General features: G+C 48.7%; 1 long non-coding RNA gene across 1 annotated transcript; it reads left to right on the top strand.

The window, feature by feature from the left end:
- Positions 1–3,367: 3,367 nt before the first annotated feature.
- On the top strand, positions 3,368–15,525 carry LOC145715920 (uncharacterized). The gene is made up of 2 exons (XR_014138196.1): positions 3,368–4,055; positions 4,208–15,525. It is a non-coding gene; the product is annotated as an uncharacterized LOC145715920 (long non-coding RNA).
- Positions 15,526–15,984: the final 459 nt, after the last annotated feature.

The raw sequence follows: 15,984 nt of genomic DNA, 5'->3' as shown, positions 1-15,984 counted from the left end.
ATGTTATTTAGAGACCATAGTCTGCTAAGGGTGCATATATAGTTTCTAAAGGTTATTCCATTTAATGTTATGAGCACACCACGCAATCATATAGAGTTTAGAAGTAGAATATAGTATGCCTATTACAACTTAAAAATATTGAGAAACACTTGCTCAAAAAGTATATGCTGTTGGGCGCCTGGGTGGCTTAGTTGGTTGAGCGACTGCCTTCGGCTCAGGTCATGATCCTGGAGTCCCGGGATCGAGTCCCACATCGGGCTCCCTGCTCAGCAGGGAGTCTGCTTCTCCCTCTGACCCTCCCCCCTCTCATGTGCTCTCTCTCTCTCTCTCATTCTCTCTCTCAAATAAATAAATAAAATCTTAAAAAAAAAAAGTATATGCTGTTCTTTTTTAATGTACTCTTAATATTAGTAATGCAGTTAACTAATCCTATTTAAGAACTGTAGTTGTACATTGTAATTGTTTTCTATGTAAGATTAATGTTTCATGCTTATATTGTATTCTTCCAAAAAAAAATAACATACTTCTGCCACTGATAACATTTCTAGAGATAAAGCTCACAAGGAGATTTCCGTTAAACTTTACATGTAGAATGTTTCCCTGGGGACATCTGGGTGGCTCAGTCAGTTAAGCATCTACCTTTGGCTCAGGTCATGATCCCAGGGTCTTGGGATCGAGTTCCGCATTGGTTCCTTGCTCAGCGGGGAGCCTGCTTCTCCCTCTGCCTGCCACACCCCCTGCTTATGCTCTCGTGCTCTCTCGCTCTCTCTCTCTGACAAATAAATAAAATCTTTAAAGAAAAAAAAAAGAATGCTTCCCTGTTTCTGAAGGGGCATGTTCAGATAATGATGATGAATTCAAACATGCTTCATTTCCTTATTTCTCACATTGTTACATTAATGAAATATGTTGGTCACCCCTGTGACCACATGATTATTGACCAGGCAGAAATTCAGGCCTGAAGATTGAAGCTGAAGCTGAATAACAGATGTCGATTGAATGCTGAGGCCAAGGCCATATTCTGATATATTCCTAGGACCTACCTCATAGTTGCAAAGATGAAATAAGGTTGTACACAAGCATGAAGAACATTGTCTGGTACAGTAAGGGCTTTGTTAAGGTAAACTCATTATCAGCATCAGCAGTCCTGGGTTTTCCGGTCCTCCCTAGCCCCTGTAAAATTTAGTCTTTATACCGTACCATTCCCTGGGCACTTAATGATACTCACTCAGTTTTGGATTGCTACTTTTCTAGAATCCATGTTCTTAAGGACCCTGGCTGTCAACTGTCCCTTTTGATCACTGTCACCCCTAGCACAGTACTTTATACACAAAATCTGCACATGTGTATTTGTTATTTATTTACATTTCCTTCTTTATGCAGCATATATAAGAAAATAAACAGCGGGCGCCTGGGTGGCTCAGATGGTTAAGCGTCTGCCTTCGGCTCAGGTCATGATCCCAGGGTCCTGGGATCGAGTCCGACATCAGGCTCCCTGTTCCTTGGGAGCCCGCTTCTCCCTCTGCCTTTCTCTCTCTCTCTCTGTCTCTCATGAATAAATAAATAAAATCTTTAAAAAAAAAAAAGAAAGAAAAGAAACAGCAAAATTCGTCTTCCTCATGGACGTTGTAGGCTAACAAGGGCGATCATTGTTCACTTCTGGTATCTTTCAGGGTATAATCCTTGATAACTTGATCATTGGTGGTTGATCATTTTTATTTTACTTTTTTGAAGGTTTTCTCAATTTATCCCAGTATTGAGGCTGTGCATACATCTTTTTTGGGGTGGGGAGGGGCGAAGGGAGAGAGAAGAGAGAGAATCTTAAGCAGGTTCCACACCCAGCGCCGAGGCCAATGCGGGGCTCCATCTCACAGCCCTGAGATCATGACCTGAGCCGAGATCAAGAGTCAGACGCTTAACCAACTGAGCCCCTAGGCTGTACATGCATCTTTTAACAAATAAAGCAGATGTCTGTGCTGGAGGTAGACCTTTGATTCTGGCCCACTGGTTTGTAGCTGTGGGTTTTCCTTCATCTGTGATACTGGGAGTACGTCAGCAGTTGTGGAAGCCATATGTTTTTATAGGTCTGTGCCAAAGAAAATACTTTAGAATTACATTAGCAACCCCAAGGTATTTTGGCTGCTCTGAGAGGACACGTAGTTTTCCAGTTATATGAACAAGAGCTTTTGTTTCATACGGAAGGTTCTTGTAGGCTACGAGAACAATAATGCCACTCAGCATTTCCCAGAGTAACATCCTTGGGATGTTAATAGGTAGGACAGAACTTCTGGGGCTGTTAACACGCCAGTGTGTACCATGAATCTCTTACAAGGGAGTGCATTGTGCAGTATTCCTCCAACCCTGTGTTTGGAATACTACCCCCTAACCCTCCCCCCACCCCCAGCATGCGTTTCCCCTCCTGCTCTCTGCCTCCCAGCCTCAGATGTGGTTCCTTGCTCCCTGTATGTGAACTCCCTTTACTGTTGGGAAAGAGGTGGCCTAGTCTCTGGATACTTGTCTGTGGATCCTAAACTTAGTGAAGAAGTCAGGGAGTGGGTCTCTTTTGCTCTCTGTTGTCTTTATAGCACCAGGCATCTAGAAGGCCCTCAATAAGTATTTGTTGGATGAATGAAGGAACCACAGAATGCTTTATTTCCAAATGGCATCTCATGGGACTGGTGTTCCCCAAAACCCACTTTGGGAACAGTGGATGGGTCTGGGCTACCATTCTACTCATGGCACTTCCTTGTCAGTGTGAGTAACTAGGATTCTCTAGCTCTTCCTGGTTCTACTTAATTTACTCCATGCATCAGCTAGCAGGGAACTGTCAGTGTACTTAAAGAGGAGGCTCAGCACTTGAAATAACTTGTCTCCATGGCACACAAGTGAATCGGCCAGGATTAGAGCCTTCGTTTCCTGAGGCCTGTCTTAGGGCCCATTCTCCCAGCATTAGTGACATACATAGGGACTAGTGTTCCAGATTGTTAGGGGAGGGAGAAATCAGATGCCCCTTTGTACACTAATTCATGCAGGCAGAACAAAGGTCCAGCTTGGTTTTCAAGTTCAAGTTTGGCTTATACGTGGTCCTTGGTGAAGATTATGATCTTGGGCAAATTAAAAACAAATGTTAAATAAGTCATAATAAGGTAGAAAGGGAGTTCAGGATTCTCATTTTTTTTTTTAATTTTTTTTTTTTTTTTTTTTTTTGCGAGAGAGAATGAGAGACAGAGAGCATGAGAGGGAGGAGGGTCAGAGGGAGAAGCAGGCTCCCTGCTGAGCAGGGAGCCCGATGTGGGACTCGATCCCGGGACTCCAGGATCATGACCTGAGCCGAAGGCAGTCGCTTAACCAACTGAGCCACCCAGGCGCCCCAGGATTCTCATTTTTAAACACATGGGGGTAAACAGACCTCTCCTTAAGGCAGACGTTCACCTCCCCTCCTCCACTTAACCTCTGTCTTCCATATTTATGACTACTGTTCATTTTTACGGGTAGGTGTGTACACATGGTCTCGTGTCCATGGATACACAAGCCTTGTCTACCAAGCCCCTAGCTCTTCTGAACTGGGAAAATAGAAGTTTCATCAAATCTGCTAACACCTCAAGTCCGAGGGAAGCACACATGTGGCAAGCTGCCCTCTTCCTTAAGAATAACCCACAGCTGCCCGCTGCCCCAAGGCGGCTTCCTTTTCCTCAAGTATCTCAAGGTGAGTGTGCAGGGAGGCAGCACACAGAACCCCCTGTGTTCTGCTCCCCCAGGCCGAGTTCCTGAGTACACTTTGGACTAGACCTGGGGAGCTTGGCCTGGCAAGTTTTCGCAGTAAATAGGACTCTGTATGTGCAAGCCAAATTAAGTCTGCAGGCAGTCTTTATGAGCACAGTAACTGTTTCACAGATGTAAAGACGCTCCAGAGTACTGTGTATGTTTGTGGTCTCGGTCCCCGTAAAGTTGCCTTGAGCACATTGCAAGGACTCTGTACCTGGAGAGATGGTTTTCCTCTGTTCTCACTCTGCTTAGCTCTTCACTCTCAGAATGGGCATCCTATTATTCCATGTGTGTGCATGTGTGCATGCGTGTGTTTGTGTGTACATGACTAGTTCTCAGCTGGGGCCATTTTGCCCCCCAGGGGACATTGGCAAGGTTTGGAGACATTTTTCTTTGTTATGATTGGGGAGAGAACTATTACCATCTAGTGGGTAGAGGCCAGGAGTGCTGCTAAACACCTTAAAATGTATAGGATGGATGGTTCCTCACAACAAAAGATTAGGTTGCTCCAATATCCATTGTGCTGCAGTTGAAAACTCCGGTGTACAGACACATGTTATGTACACACGTGAAATAAACTGTGTGAATGTGTCTGTGTGTGTGTTTTAAAAAGGGACCTTGGAGATGAGAGTTGGATTTTAGTGACGGTCGAAAGAAACCGAGCCCAGAGGGGTGGAGAGAGTTGCTAATTTCATGGAGCCTACTGAGAAACATAGAAGGACTGGTCCTTGAGACCCTCTTCTGTCTGAATAGAGCTTTGTGCAGTGATAACAGTTTTATTCTTTGAGTGTTCTCTGTGTCCCAGAGAAGTATTGCATACATTCACTCATTTAATCCTAAGAATGACCCTGTGGGTACTGTGGTTTTTCCTGCTTCATTCTAGAGGAAACCAGACTTGTCTGAGGGTACCTAGCATTCCAAGGGGCAGGGACTGGCGGAGAACCCAGATTTGTCCCGCTCCTGTTAAGTGGCCACCTCCCACTGGGCCACACGGATGGCGTGCGTGAGCTTGAGGGACGTGGCCTGAGCAGTGAAGACTGGGTGACCCGGGGAGTTCCTTCCAGGAGTTGCATTCTAAAGCTGTGGTTTGGAAATGGTCAGTGGTGCCAGAGCTTTGTCTCTAAGAAGGCTTGAGCTGTAGAATAGAACCCTCAGCAGTGCTAAGGCCTCTGGCTGGAGAGCAGGACCACCTGCACCGCCCGGGGGCAGGGGGAGGGTTTGGGGGGCTGAAAGGGGCGGAATAGGAGAGACCCTGACTGGCTTTCCCCGCCTTCCGCTCCTTTCTCCCTCCTTCCCTGCTCAGGGGACGTCCTGGGGTTAGTAGGACGTGAGGGGCAATTAGTGGTAATTACACATCATTTGCGTAGACAGGAGCATGGTTTTAGAGGTGCCTTCTGGGACGAGAGAGGCTGGGGACCTCCTGTCAGAATGTTGCATGGAGGACCAAGAGGGAAGCAAACATCCTGTGGGGAGGAAGGAAGGTACAGAGCCAGCCTCCTAGGGAGGTCAGCTGTAGATACTCGCCGGTGTGAGTGAGGTTGCTGTGTACCCACTGGTAGTGCAGGCGGGAGACGGGGCAGCAGCTGGGGGACGCCACCCCGAGGAACTGACCAGTGGACAGACTTCCTTTTCCTCCTGTGTCCCCTCTGCCGTGGGTGCTTTAGACCTAGGCCAGCCGCTCTCCTCTGGGACCCCCTCTATGCTTTTGGGTTTGGTGTCCAGACTCCATGTGAAGCCGGGCTGTTTTAGCACTTTATAGATGTATTTTGTTGTGAGGAGGTATGAGCCTGTTTAAAAATAATTTCTGACCAAACCTTTTACTGAGAGAGGTTTGGGGGCAGAGAGAAAACCCACCTTGTGAGCCCTAAGGAAAACCATTGAGTTTTGAATTGCCAAAATCATTGTTGTTTGGGCCAGGATAGTTCTGGGGGACGGTAGTTTTCCCATCTCCTTTTGGAAAAAAAAAATTTCAGGGTTTCTCTTATTGATGTATCTTTCATCTGTGTGTTGTGCTTTAATAAAATGTTGCTATGCCTCTCTGTAAGTGGATAATTGAGCAGAAGAGCATGCTAATTTATCTCTCAGCCAGCCCTGTGGTGAGGCCTGGTTCTTTGGAGATGGTCCAAAACCAAACAGCCTCAACTCACCTGCTGAAGGGCCCCCTGGCACCAAGATAGGCTGGAACCCCCGGCACGCCGCGCTGTTAGGAGGGTGTTCTCCGTCCCAACAAAGCTCTCTGTTATTGGAGACCCGCGCCTTTAAATCAGACTACATTTCCCTCCCTGGTATAGACCATCTTCCCTCAGGCCAGTTTCTGTCTCCGCCTTGGCTGTGAGGATGTGGAAGCACAATCGGGCTTTGTGGTGAGGAGCGCTTTGCAGAGCTCGGGAAGGTGGGGTTCAGCCTTGTATAAATAAATAACAGCAAGCGAGCTTCAGGAAAAGGGGATTCCTGGAATGAGAGAGACTGGCGCTCGAGACAGGAAACTCTTCCTGGGGTTTCTGCAGCCTCTGCAGCTTCTCCGAGGCTTGTTGTCCTGCCTGTGGCTTCTGGGCGGCCTTGGAGCCTGCTGTCCTCCTCCTGGAGCCTCCCGGACTCCCTCAGTGCCCTGGACCACCCGCCAACCTCCGGGAACCTGGCTTGAGCCCCTTTCGTGGTCCAAAGAGATGTGCTTTGCCCCTTGTGAGGCTCAACTGCAGCCTTGGTCCCGGGCCTGCCCCGCTTGGCTTTTCTTCACTCCTTGCATTTGGGTGAGTGATGTCCTCTCCAGAAGGAGCCGGAGACAAGAAGGGCAGAGCTGGCTGCCTGCACTCTGGAAGACCCGTTCCGTACGAAGGGAGGCTCAGGCATTCCTTCTGTTTTCCATAGCACTGCCTGAACTCTGACTGGTTTCTTTTTTTTCTTTTAATAAAATATATATCACTACACCCAGTGCGGGGCTTGAACCCACGAGAGTTCAAGAGTCGCACACTCTTCTGACTGAGCCAGCCAGGCACCTCCGTCTGGCTGGGTTGAGTGTAGGCCTTTTGACATCAGAGATGGGAAAAGCCTGGGAGAAATTAAAGCTCATATTTAGGCCTTCTTTTTTTTTTTTTTTTTTTAAAGATTTTATTTATTTATTTGACAGAGAGACACAGCGAGAGAGGGAACACAAGCAGGGGGAGTGGGAGAGGGAGAAGCAGGCTTCCCGCGGAGCAGGGAGCCCGATGCGGGGCTCGATCCCAGGACCCTGGGATCATGACCTGAGCTGAAGGCAGACGCTTAATGACTGAGCCACCCAGGCGCCCCCAGTTTCATGCCCTGTAACGCATATAGATTCATGCAGCCACCGCTGCAGTTGCAAGTCCCTAAAAACTGCTCATGCTACCCTTTTGTGGTTTACCCTCCCATCCCTCTTTGCCCTGGCAACCACTGCTCTGTCTCTAACACTCTTCCCAAAGATTTGTTGGCCACATTATGTGCATCTTACTAGGAATTTCACTGCCTACCGGTGTAAGAGAAAAACATGAAAATCAAGTCCACTCTCTGGAAAGCCTCCCACCTTTCTTTGCCCTTTATTCTGACTGCACTGAGCTCTGCCACCTACCAGCGCTCCTCCAGTATGGACAAGCCAGCGTTAACCCAGCCTTCCTCCTCCCCACCTGCCTCAGCCGTGTCTACCGCATGACATTTTTATCTGTTCCATCCCTGTTTGCCGGCTTACAGTAAACACTTCTCTTAGCCCAGTGCTTCAAAACTGTGTGTGATAAGAAGACACAGATGCATTCAAAGTGTAAAGGAATGCTGTCAATAATAATAACCCTAAGCTAGAGACTGCCCAAGGAAGAAAGAGGAGTTTGAAAAAACGAACACAGGAAACTCTTAACAGTGGATTTGAGCCCATCTTTTATTTTTGAAGTCTTGGTACATCTTAAGAAAGTTAAGAGCCTTAATTTTGTTCCTGAGGATCATTTACAAACAGCATCGAGAACCCACAGCTCATTGCTGTTGAATCGGTGTAGGACTTTCCAGGTTGTCCAGGTCTGTCTGGCCTCTCGTTGCAGGTATGGAAGACTTAGGACCAGACATGTGATCCATCAGCGCACAGCCGTGAATGCCCCTGCTGGGCTAGCTTTGGGGAATATGCCAGTGTCCTTCTAGCAAAGACTTTGCCATCCACTTGGCTCACAAAAAATCTACTTCCTCAGCCTGCCCAAGCGCCCCCGGAGCGCTGTAACAGCTTCACCCCATGAGAGACTTTTCCTGTTAAATCAGGTGTTGACGTCAGAGTGTCCCGGCTACATTGCAGGTGCCCAATATCCTGGTGAAATTTCAGATTCTTAGATACTTAGGAGGCTTGAATGAACTCAGGGTATTTTTTAGCATACATAAAGTCTGTAAAATGGGATTTGAATGTTTGGGTTTTGGTGCCAGAACTTGATTGGCCCTTGTGGGAGGGGCACAGACGTGGGGAGAAGCTGAGCTGTTAGCGAGGGGAGGTGCCCCTGGGGGGGTGAGTCTGCTGAGCTCCAGGCCCTCCCTTGGGCCCCGGGGGCTTGCCCTTCCCACCTCCTGGCCGCAGATGGCTCCCGTCAGAGGAAGGGAATGACTTGTGTGTGCTGAGGCTGGCCCCCTGTGGTGGTGGTCTTCAGCCTGGGGAGCCCGGTTAACATGTGAAGCACTCAGGCCATAACAGGAAGCCCCTGTTTGTGCTCTTGAACATATTGTGTCTCTGTGCAAGGGTGAGAACGATTTTCCACACTGTGGGCCCAGGACTGGCGGCTCCTTAGCCAGGTTGGTGTCTAGACCCTGGCCTGAGAGTAGGAGCCAGGGCTGGGCCTGGCTGCATCCTTATAGGAACTCAAGCTCCCGGTGGCCAGGCCGAGCCTGGGCTGGGAGTCAGGTGAGCAGTCTCACGTGGGAGCCAGAGGCCGAGGGTCTCACAGGTAGGCCCCACAAGGCAAGCCAGTGGTGGGCCATAGTCCTGGCGGACTGCCCTCAGAAACAGAAGTTTGGAGATCACAGCTTTGAGATAGCCCCAAAGGTTGAGAATTACTGGCCCATCAGAACTCCCTGGAGGCCCCCTCCCCCCTTTTTTTTGAAAGGACACATGCCTGACCCATGTGCCCAGAATCTCTAGGTCATGGGACCCTGGCACTTGTATTTATTAAAAGCTCCCCTTTAAACGGTGGTGCATAGTTGGGTTGAGACCCCCCGGCCTCGGGCAGTGGTAGGGTCTGCAGGCTGCTCTGTGGCTACAGACGGAAGGCAGCCCCAGCAGGAAGGTCGGAGAGCAACAAAGTCGGGCCCTGCCTTACCTCAGCCGGGCTACCCCTTGTTACCTACCGGATTCCCAAACCAGTGCCCTATTCATGTGTGCTTGGTCTCTGCACGGCTTTGTCTCCTCTGTATCTAGCTAAACTAAAATCATCTCAGTTCATGGACCAAGCCTCCCCGTGCTCTTCTGTTCTCACAGAAGACATTCTGGTTTCTCCTTTAAGATGATCTCTGGGGGCCCTTTCTGTTTCCATGGGGGTGGCTTGCCCTCCTCACTTGGGGCACTCCTCACTTCAATAGCTGTCAGCTTGTTTCTGGATCATTTTTTGAGTTCTTGGCGTGTAGGAACTTCCTAACCAAATCTTATTAAATTGATGTTTTAACGAAAGGCATTTTTAACTCCCTTCCCTCTCTGCCACCACCCCCCCTGTTTATCAGAATTACTCCTCCACTCATACCCAATAAAGGCCGCCATAGACTGGACCTGTAAGAAACCAGACCCGAGGCCAGCCCCAGCACGCTCCTGAGAACCACTAAGATAAACACAAAATGCACTCTCGCCGAATTCTGAGAAGGAAAGGCCCTCAAAGGTCATAGGGTCCAGTGGCTCTCAACCCTGGCTGCACATTAGAATCATCTGGGGAGCTTTTAAAAAATGTTCATGCCCAGCCCCCACCCCCTGAGATTTTGATTCAGTTGGTCTGGGGTGGGGCTCAAGCTTGCGTGGAATTTTCTTAAAGCTCCCCAGGGGCTTCTGCTATGCAGCCAAGTTTGTAAACCACTGCCCTAGGCCAAAACTCCTCACAGAATATTTGAATGAAAGGATTACAAAGATCCCTGCCTGCTGAGGGGGTAGCCCCCCAGTAAGTCCGGGGCTGGTGAGAGAGTCACCAACAGTGCACTCCTGGATTCCCTAAGCCCCTTCCGTCCTCCAGTCTTAGCCTCCAAAAGACTGGGCCTTGGACCATCCCTCCTTCCCAGAGACCAGAAGCAGACTCTGAATAGAATCTAATTTTAAACCGATGAGTGGAACCAGAAGGAGACGTGGTTTGATGGGCTCTGAATTAAGATCTCCTTTTCCCAGGCCATATATTTGACTTCATATATTGTATTAGTTCACTAGGGCTGCCATAACACAGGACCCCAGAGTGGGTGGCTGACCCAACAGAAATGTGCTCCCTTCCAGTTCTGGAGCCTGGGAGTCTGAAATCAAGGTGTCAGAGGGTCGGTTCCCTCTGGGGGCTGTGAGGGGAGGCTCTGCTCCGGCCTCTCTCCTTGGCTCTCAGATGGCTGTCTTCTCTTCTGTGTCTCTTCACATTGTCTTCTCTCTGTGTGTGTCTGTCCAAATTTCTCCCTTTTGTAAGGACACCAGTCCTATTGGATTGGGGCCCACCCTACTGACTTCATTTTAACTTGATTCCCTCAGTGAAGACCCATCTAAGGTTCCATTCTGAGGTACTGGGCGGGGTGGGGTGAGGACTTCGGCATATCTTTTTGGAGACCTGTACAATTCAGCCTGTAACTATTATCATCCAAGTTTTCTCCCTTAACTACAGCTTTTAATGGGTAGACCCGCGTATTTTTCTTTACACCCTTACATTGCTCAGAGCGCAGAGCTCCGGGGCTGGTTGATTATCAGCATTCAGCACTAACTTGCTGACAGACTGACTTCTGTTCTCCTGGTCCTGGGTACACTTGGAGGATGATGGTTTACGTTCAGGCTCCCCCAGCGATGGGTAGAATTCCTCTAATTTCCTCACAGTGGCAGGAGCTGCTGAGGGCCTGAAAGGAGAGGTGAGCTATGAGGGGCGGGCCTCCCCGGCCCCAGATAAAGGCAAGTCACATGCTGATGTTCCCCCTTGGTTTGAGTGGATGCATTTATTTATTTTATTTTATTTTAAAGATTTTATTTATTTATTTGACACAGAGAGAGAGAGCACAAGCAGGGGGAGAGGCAGGCAGAGGGAGAAGCAGACTCCCGGCTGAGCAGGGAGCCAGATGCGGGACTCGACCCCAGGACCTGGGATTATGACCTGAGCCGAAGGCAGATGCTCAACCGACTGAGCCACCCAGGCGCCCAAGTGGATGCATTTAGGCTCTGGAGGAGAGGGCCCATGTTGGGCGATGGTGGTTCTTTGGAAGGTGCAGACATTATCATTGGTAACCAGGTTAGGGAGTCGTGACAAGGGTGTGAAGAAGAGGCAGTGTTTCATTCCCGTGGTAGTTCTATGTCAGCTGCTTACTCTAGAGGCCGTTCTTCCACGGACAGAATTCAGGGAGGCTCCAAACACTTGGATGGAGAAAAATCACACTTCATTCTCACCAGCTGAAAAATTGCATTTCCTTCAATTATGAATGGAGAAAAGAAACCATAGTGACATTAGCAGTACCTGTGACCACCACCAGTAGGAACTGCGGGGATTTTTTTCCAATCTGTTGGAGTCATTGTCGATATTTCTCTAAGTTTCGTTAGCCTCGTCACTGCTTCAGAATTGAGGTGGTTATGAGACTCACGGCTAGGTCTTATTTAATATGTTAATTAAATATTACCACAGCAAAAATTGTTTAAATATTTTGATAACTGCAATTTACCATAATTGGCTTCCTTTGGAATGCTATGGATTTAATTTGTGCATTTAATGCCATTCTGTGGAAGGTCTGCAGGCTTCCCCAGGCTGCCAAGGGGGTGGTGGTGGTGGGGTGTCTGTGGCATTAAAGAGGTTAAGAAGCCTTGGTTTGTGTTTGTAATAACCACTTCCTGTCCCTATTCGGTGGGTAAATCCTATCAATGGAGATAATTCTAGATCGCAGTCTTGACAATCACTGATTTAGTTGATTTTTATATCCTTTATTTTTGGCTCCTTGGAGCTAAGCCGTGTGTGCATGTGCACTCACATGGACTTGGATTTGTCTTCTTTTTAAAGATGACAAGGATTAGGGAAACATTTTAGAACAAGCCCAGCTTTAAATATGCCCTCCAGTGCTGTTGGGTCCTGCTTGGGAAAGCTGTTCTCTGTCTCTGCCAGTAAGTCTCCTGTGAGTGGGGCTGAGAGGGACTTTTGGCAAAATAACCACCTACTCCTCCCAGAGCCCAGTGCACTGGGACATGCTCTTCTTGGTCACTCTGGAAATGTGCAAGCCTCACACCAGTGCTTGAGCTGCCCGTGTTGGACCTGAAAGCTGGGCTCACAGAACCAGTTCCAGGTGGCCTGGGAAAATGTTGAGGGTGCCAGCTCCCAGGTCCTGGTGGCTGTGAAAATGATTTGATTGTAGATGATTAGGTTTATGGGGGTTTCTGTGGGGTTTTGTTTTTTACTTTCCTTTTGAAATAATTAGACTCACAGGTAGTTGTAAAAATAGTACATAAGAGTCCTGGGATCTCTCCCCCTAAGTTTCCGCCAGTGGAGACATTTTCTATAGCTCAAGATCAAAATCAGGTCATTGACAATGGTATGTTACTGTGACCGCTAACTGGTTTACAGGCCTTAATCAGTTCTCGCCGTTTTTCTCATGCCTTCACTTATGTGTGTTGTTTGTACAGTTCTTGCTGTTTTATCCCATGCATGGGTTTGTGTAACCACCCCCACAATCACAGTACAAAACCGTTTACAGAACATATTTATAAACTTAGTTGTGAGGCACATAGTGTAGTGAGTTATTACCAGTTTTGTTAATCAAAGCACTGCCCATCTGCCTCGAGGCTGGAGGTATTAATTTGATGTGTCTGCAGGCCTGTGAGCATTTGGACCCCTTGTGTGTGCATCTCCAAGGTCCGATCTAGACCTGGACCCCATGCAGCGGCAGTCTTGGATGGCGGTGGTGCTCCTGATCCATAGGCACGGCATTCTGCGTCCGGGGTTTGGGATCAGGGTGTTTCTCTGAGCTGGAGAGCAGGAGTAAAGTAAGACAGAGTTGGGGAACAAGGGCAGCGTCCAACTCTTGGGGGTCCAGAGCCTCACAGGGGTGAGAGGACAGTTAGGGAATAAGGAGACGCCCTGGCCAGGCCTGGGCAGACCTGGTGGGGGATGTAAGGAAAGGTCATCTTTTGGTGGGCATGGAGGTCCCCGGGGGCCCTGCTTGTCCTTCCCTGCATCCCTGAGTTGACTGTGCTGCTGGGCCTGGCTTCCAGATGCAAGATAGGCATCATAGTTGCTCCACGGCCTTGCTCATCTGAGGTCTGATTACCATGGTAGGTAATGGTATAATGGTAGGTACCATTTAGAAATTCCAGGGCACCCTCAAAACTATGGTGGTAACTTTCTCCCAAAGCCATGTGTTGATTGTGTCTTTGGCACCTCTCCGTTTACCAGGACATCTGATTAAATGGAACACTTCGTTCTCTAACCACGTAGGATAACGGCGCTTACTGTATCTGGGTTTATGGTTTTAGCCATTTGGGGATGCTGGTGCACAATTATCTGTTTTTATTTTTTTGTTGGCGGCTCTTTCCTGTTTCTTTGGTTAAGGTTTTCAGCTAAGCACTTAACCTTTATAGTCAGAGATAACACTCTGGTCCACACCTGCAGTCACGCACCCCACTGCCCTTTTCTCTTGGCTGAAGCCAGCGACGTGGGGCTGCCGGGTGGTAAGAACTAGTAGCTGGTACACGACCAGCCCCCATAAGCCAGTGCGGGGACGCTAGGCTGAGATACAGAGGGGCGCGGGGAAGGATGGTTTGGTTAGGTAGGCCCACCCTAGTCCCTGCAGGGGCTCGTTAACCCAAGTAGATGTGGGGCCGGTGCCGGGGAATTGGGGTGCCTGAGTGCTGCCAAGTATGAGCACCATCCACTGACTGTCTGGGTGTAGACAAGACTTAGGAGCAACAACCCTGGCCCAGGCAGGTTATCAGAGGAAGGCCTCAAACCCATTTGTAAATATACTTTAAAAAAAAATTATTTATTTATTTTAGAAAGAGAGAGAGAGCATGCGTGCACACGAGCAGGAGGGGAAGAGGGTAAGGGAGAGAGAATTTCAAGCAGACTCTGCACTGAGCACGGAGCCCGACTTGGGGCTCGATCCCATGACCCTGAGATCGTGACCTGAACCAAAACCAAGAGTCAGACGCTTAACCGACTGCACCACCTAAGTGCCCCTGTGATATGCTTCTTGAAACTAAGCTTGTGGCAGGAGGCCAAGGTTGCCACCATCCCAGGACAGAAATCGAATTGAGCTAACATCCCACCTCCATTTCCTTCACTCACCTTACCCTGCCCATTCCTATCAGTTCCATCTTCTAAAGACACCGTCACTTTGTGACTTCATTTCTGGGAAAGCGGCTTCACACACCGAGTCTGAACTTCCCCGACTGATTCTCCAGGTCTCTCCCGTCTGACCTCACCTAGTTGGATCAGCCTCACTTCTGACCAGTCCCAAACCCTACCCCTTCCCCACGCTTCACGTGCTTCTCCTTCCCTTCCAGATGCCATCCCATGACATTCAGTCCCTTTTCTAACAATATTGACTTTGATGACCTGAGCTCCAGAGGAGTCTGCTGTCGCATTTCCCCCTATGTACCTCATAGTCCAACACACTTGCTTTGTGTGTTACGTCACTGTATTGCCTTATGACTTCTGTGTTTTTATCCATATATCTATATGTGATGCATGAACAAGACAAAGCCTATTGTGTTGTTCTCTGGTTGTTTTTGTGCTTAGGCTTTCTCTCTGACTAGGGGAGGACAGGACCCCCGTGCGATAGTTTTGGTCTGCCCTGGGCACCCAATGCACACCCAGTGTGCATTCTCCATCAGTGCTCGCTGAGTGAGGGATGCAGTCGACTCCCATCATGAAGTGCCAGACGGCTCCGGTCTGGGTCCTTATTCTGTAGGCTCTTCCAAAGCAGACTGGGGTCTGTAACTACAGGCTCCCTGTTTAGTAGTCGTTAGGCTGGAATGCAAGGGGCTGGCAATCAGAATATTTTAGCGAATGGCTCGGTTCTACTTGAGCCTGAGATAGTTAAACTCGCTTTGAGATAATGGAAAGATCAGAATTGAGAAAAAAGAACAATATTTTCTTGCAATTAAAAATTGAGGTAGGGACGCCTGGGTGGCTCAGTTGGTTAAGCATCAGGCTCCTTGCTCAGCCGGGGAGCCCGCTTCTGCCTCTCTCTGCCACTCCCCCTGCTTGTGCTCTCTCTCCAAGTTCTCTCGCTCTCTGACAAATAAAGTCTTTAAAAAACAAAAAGTTGAGGTAGCTGAAACCTTTCTGCACACTTGAGCCTGGCAAGGTCTATTTGAAAGGTAAGTATCTCGGAGGGAGGAAGATGAGGTCCCAAGGGCCAACTGTTAGCTAACTCTCGGGGAGGGCTCCCTTAGCCCAGCAAGTGGAGATGCTCTGGACCGCTTTCCCTGCAGTGTGGAGACATGAGCTGGCTCTCCTCTCCTGTGCCGTCTTAGGGTCGGGGCAGAGACCGTGCGTTTCTTAGGTGGGCCTCATTTTCAGAAGCATCAAGCCTGGCATTTTCAACAAAGTGAGCAATCCCTGCCTATAGGAATAAGTCAGTTTGGGCAGAAGGGGGCATGTCCTATGTTTTCATCAAAAGAAAATTGAGCAGTAGAGAAAATAGAGATAAAACGATTTTAAGGAGCAAGTAACCCTGCTCATGGTGTAGAGCACCAAATCACAGGGTGTTCCCGGCTGCCATTACCCTGCTCTGATACAAGCCAGAATTTCCAGTTATATTCAGTAGCTCCTTTTTGGGTCACTTTTGCCCCTGCTTTCCTGCTGCTATTCAAAGACTTCCCTTATTGTAAAGGGCGAGACTCCTCTCTGATTCTTCTTAACCTCTCTGCTAATTCGAGCAGCTTCTCTCTCATACAAACTTAGGACTGAACATCTCAGGAAAGAAAAACAGGGCCCAGGAAACTCACCCAGAGTGGAGTTTGAAAATTAGTTTTTCCCACCTGCGCAGGAAGCCAGCACCAGTCGGTGTGAAAGGACTCTCTCTTCTCTTCCCTTTATTTAT

This window comes from Leptonychotes weddellii, chromosome 10 (assembly GCF_054177405.1).
Source record: "Leptonychotes weddellii isolate Sample4059 chromosome 10, ASM5417740v2, whole genome shotgun sequence".
Taxonomy (NCBI): domain Eukaryota; kingdom Metazoa; phylum Chordata; class Mammalia; order Carnivora; family Phocidae; genus Leptonychotes; species Leptonychotes weddellii.
Note: the sequence above shows the minus strand (reverse complement) of the source record. Positions and strands in the feature narration are given on the sequence as shown.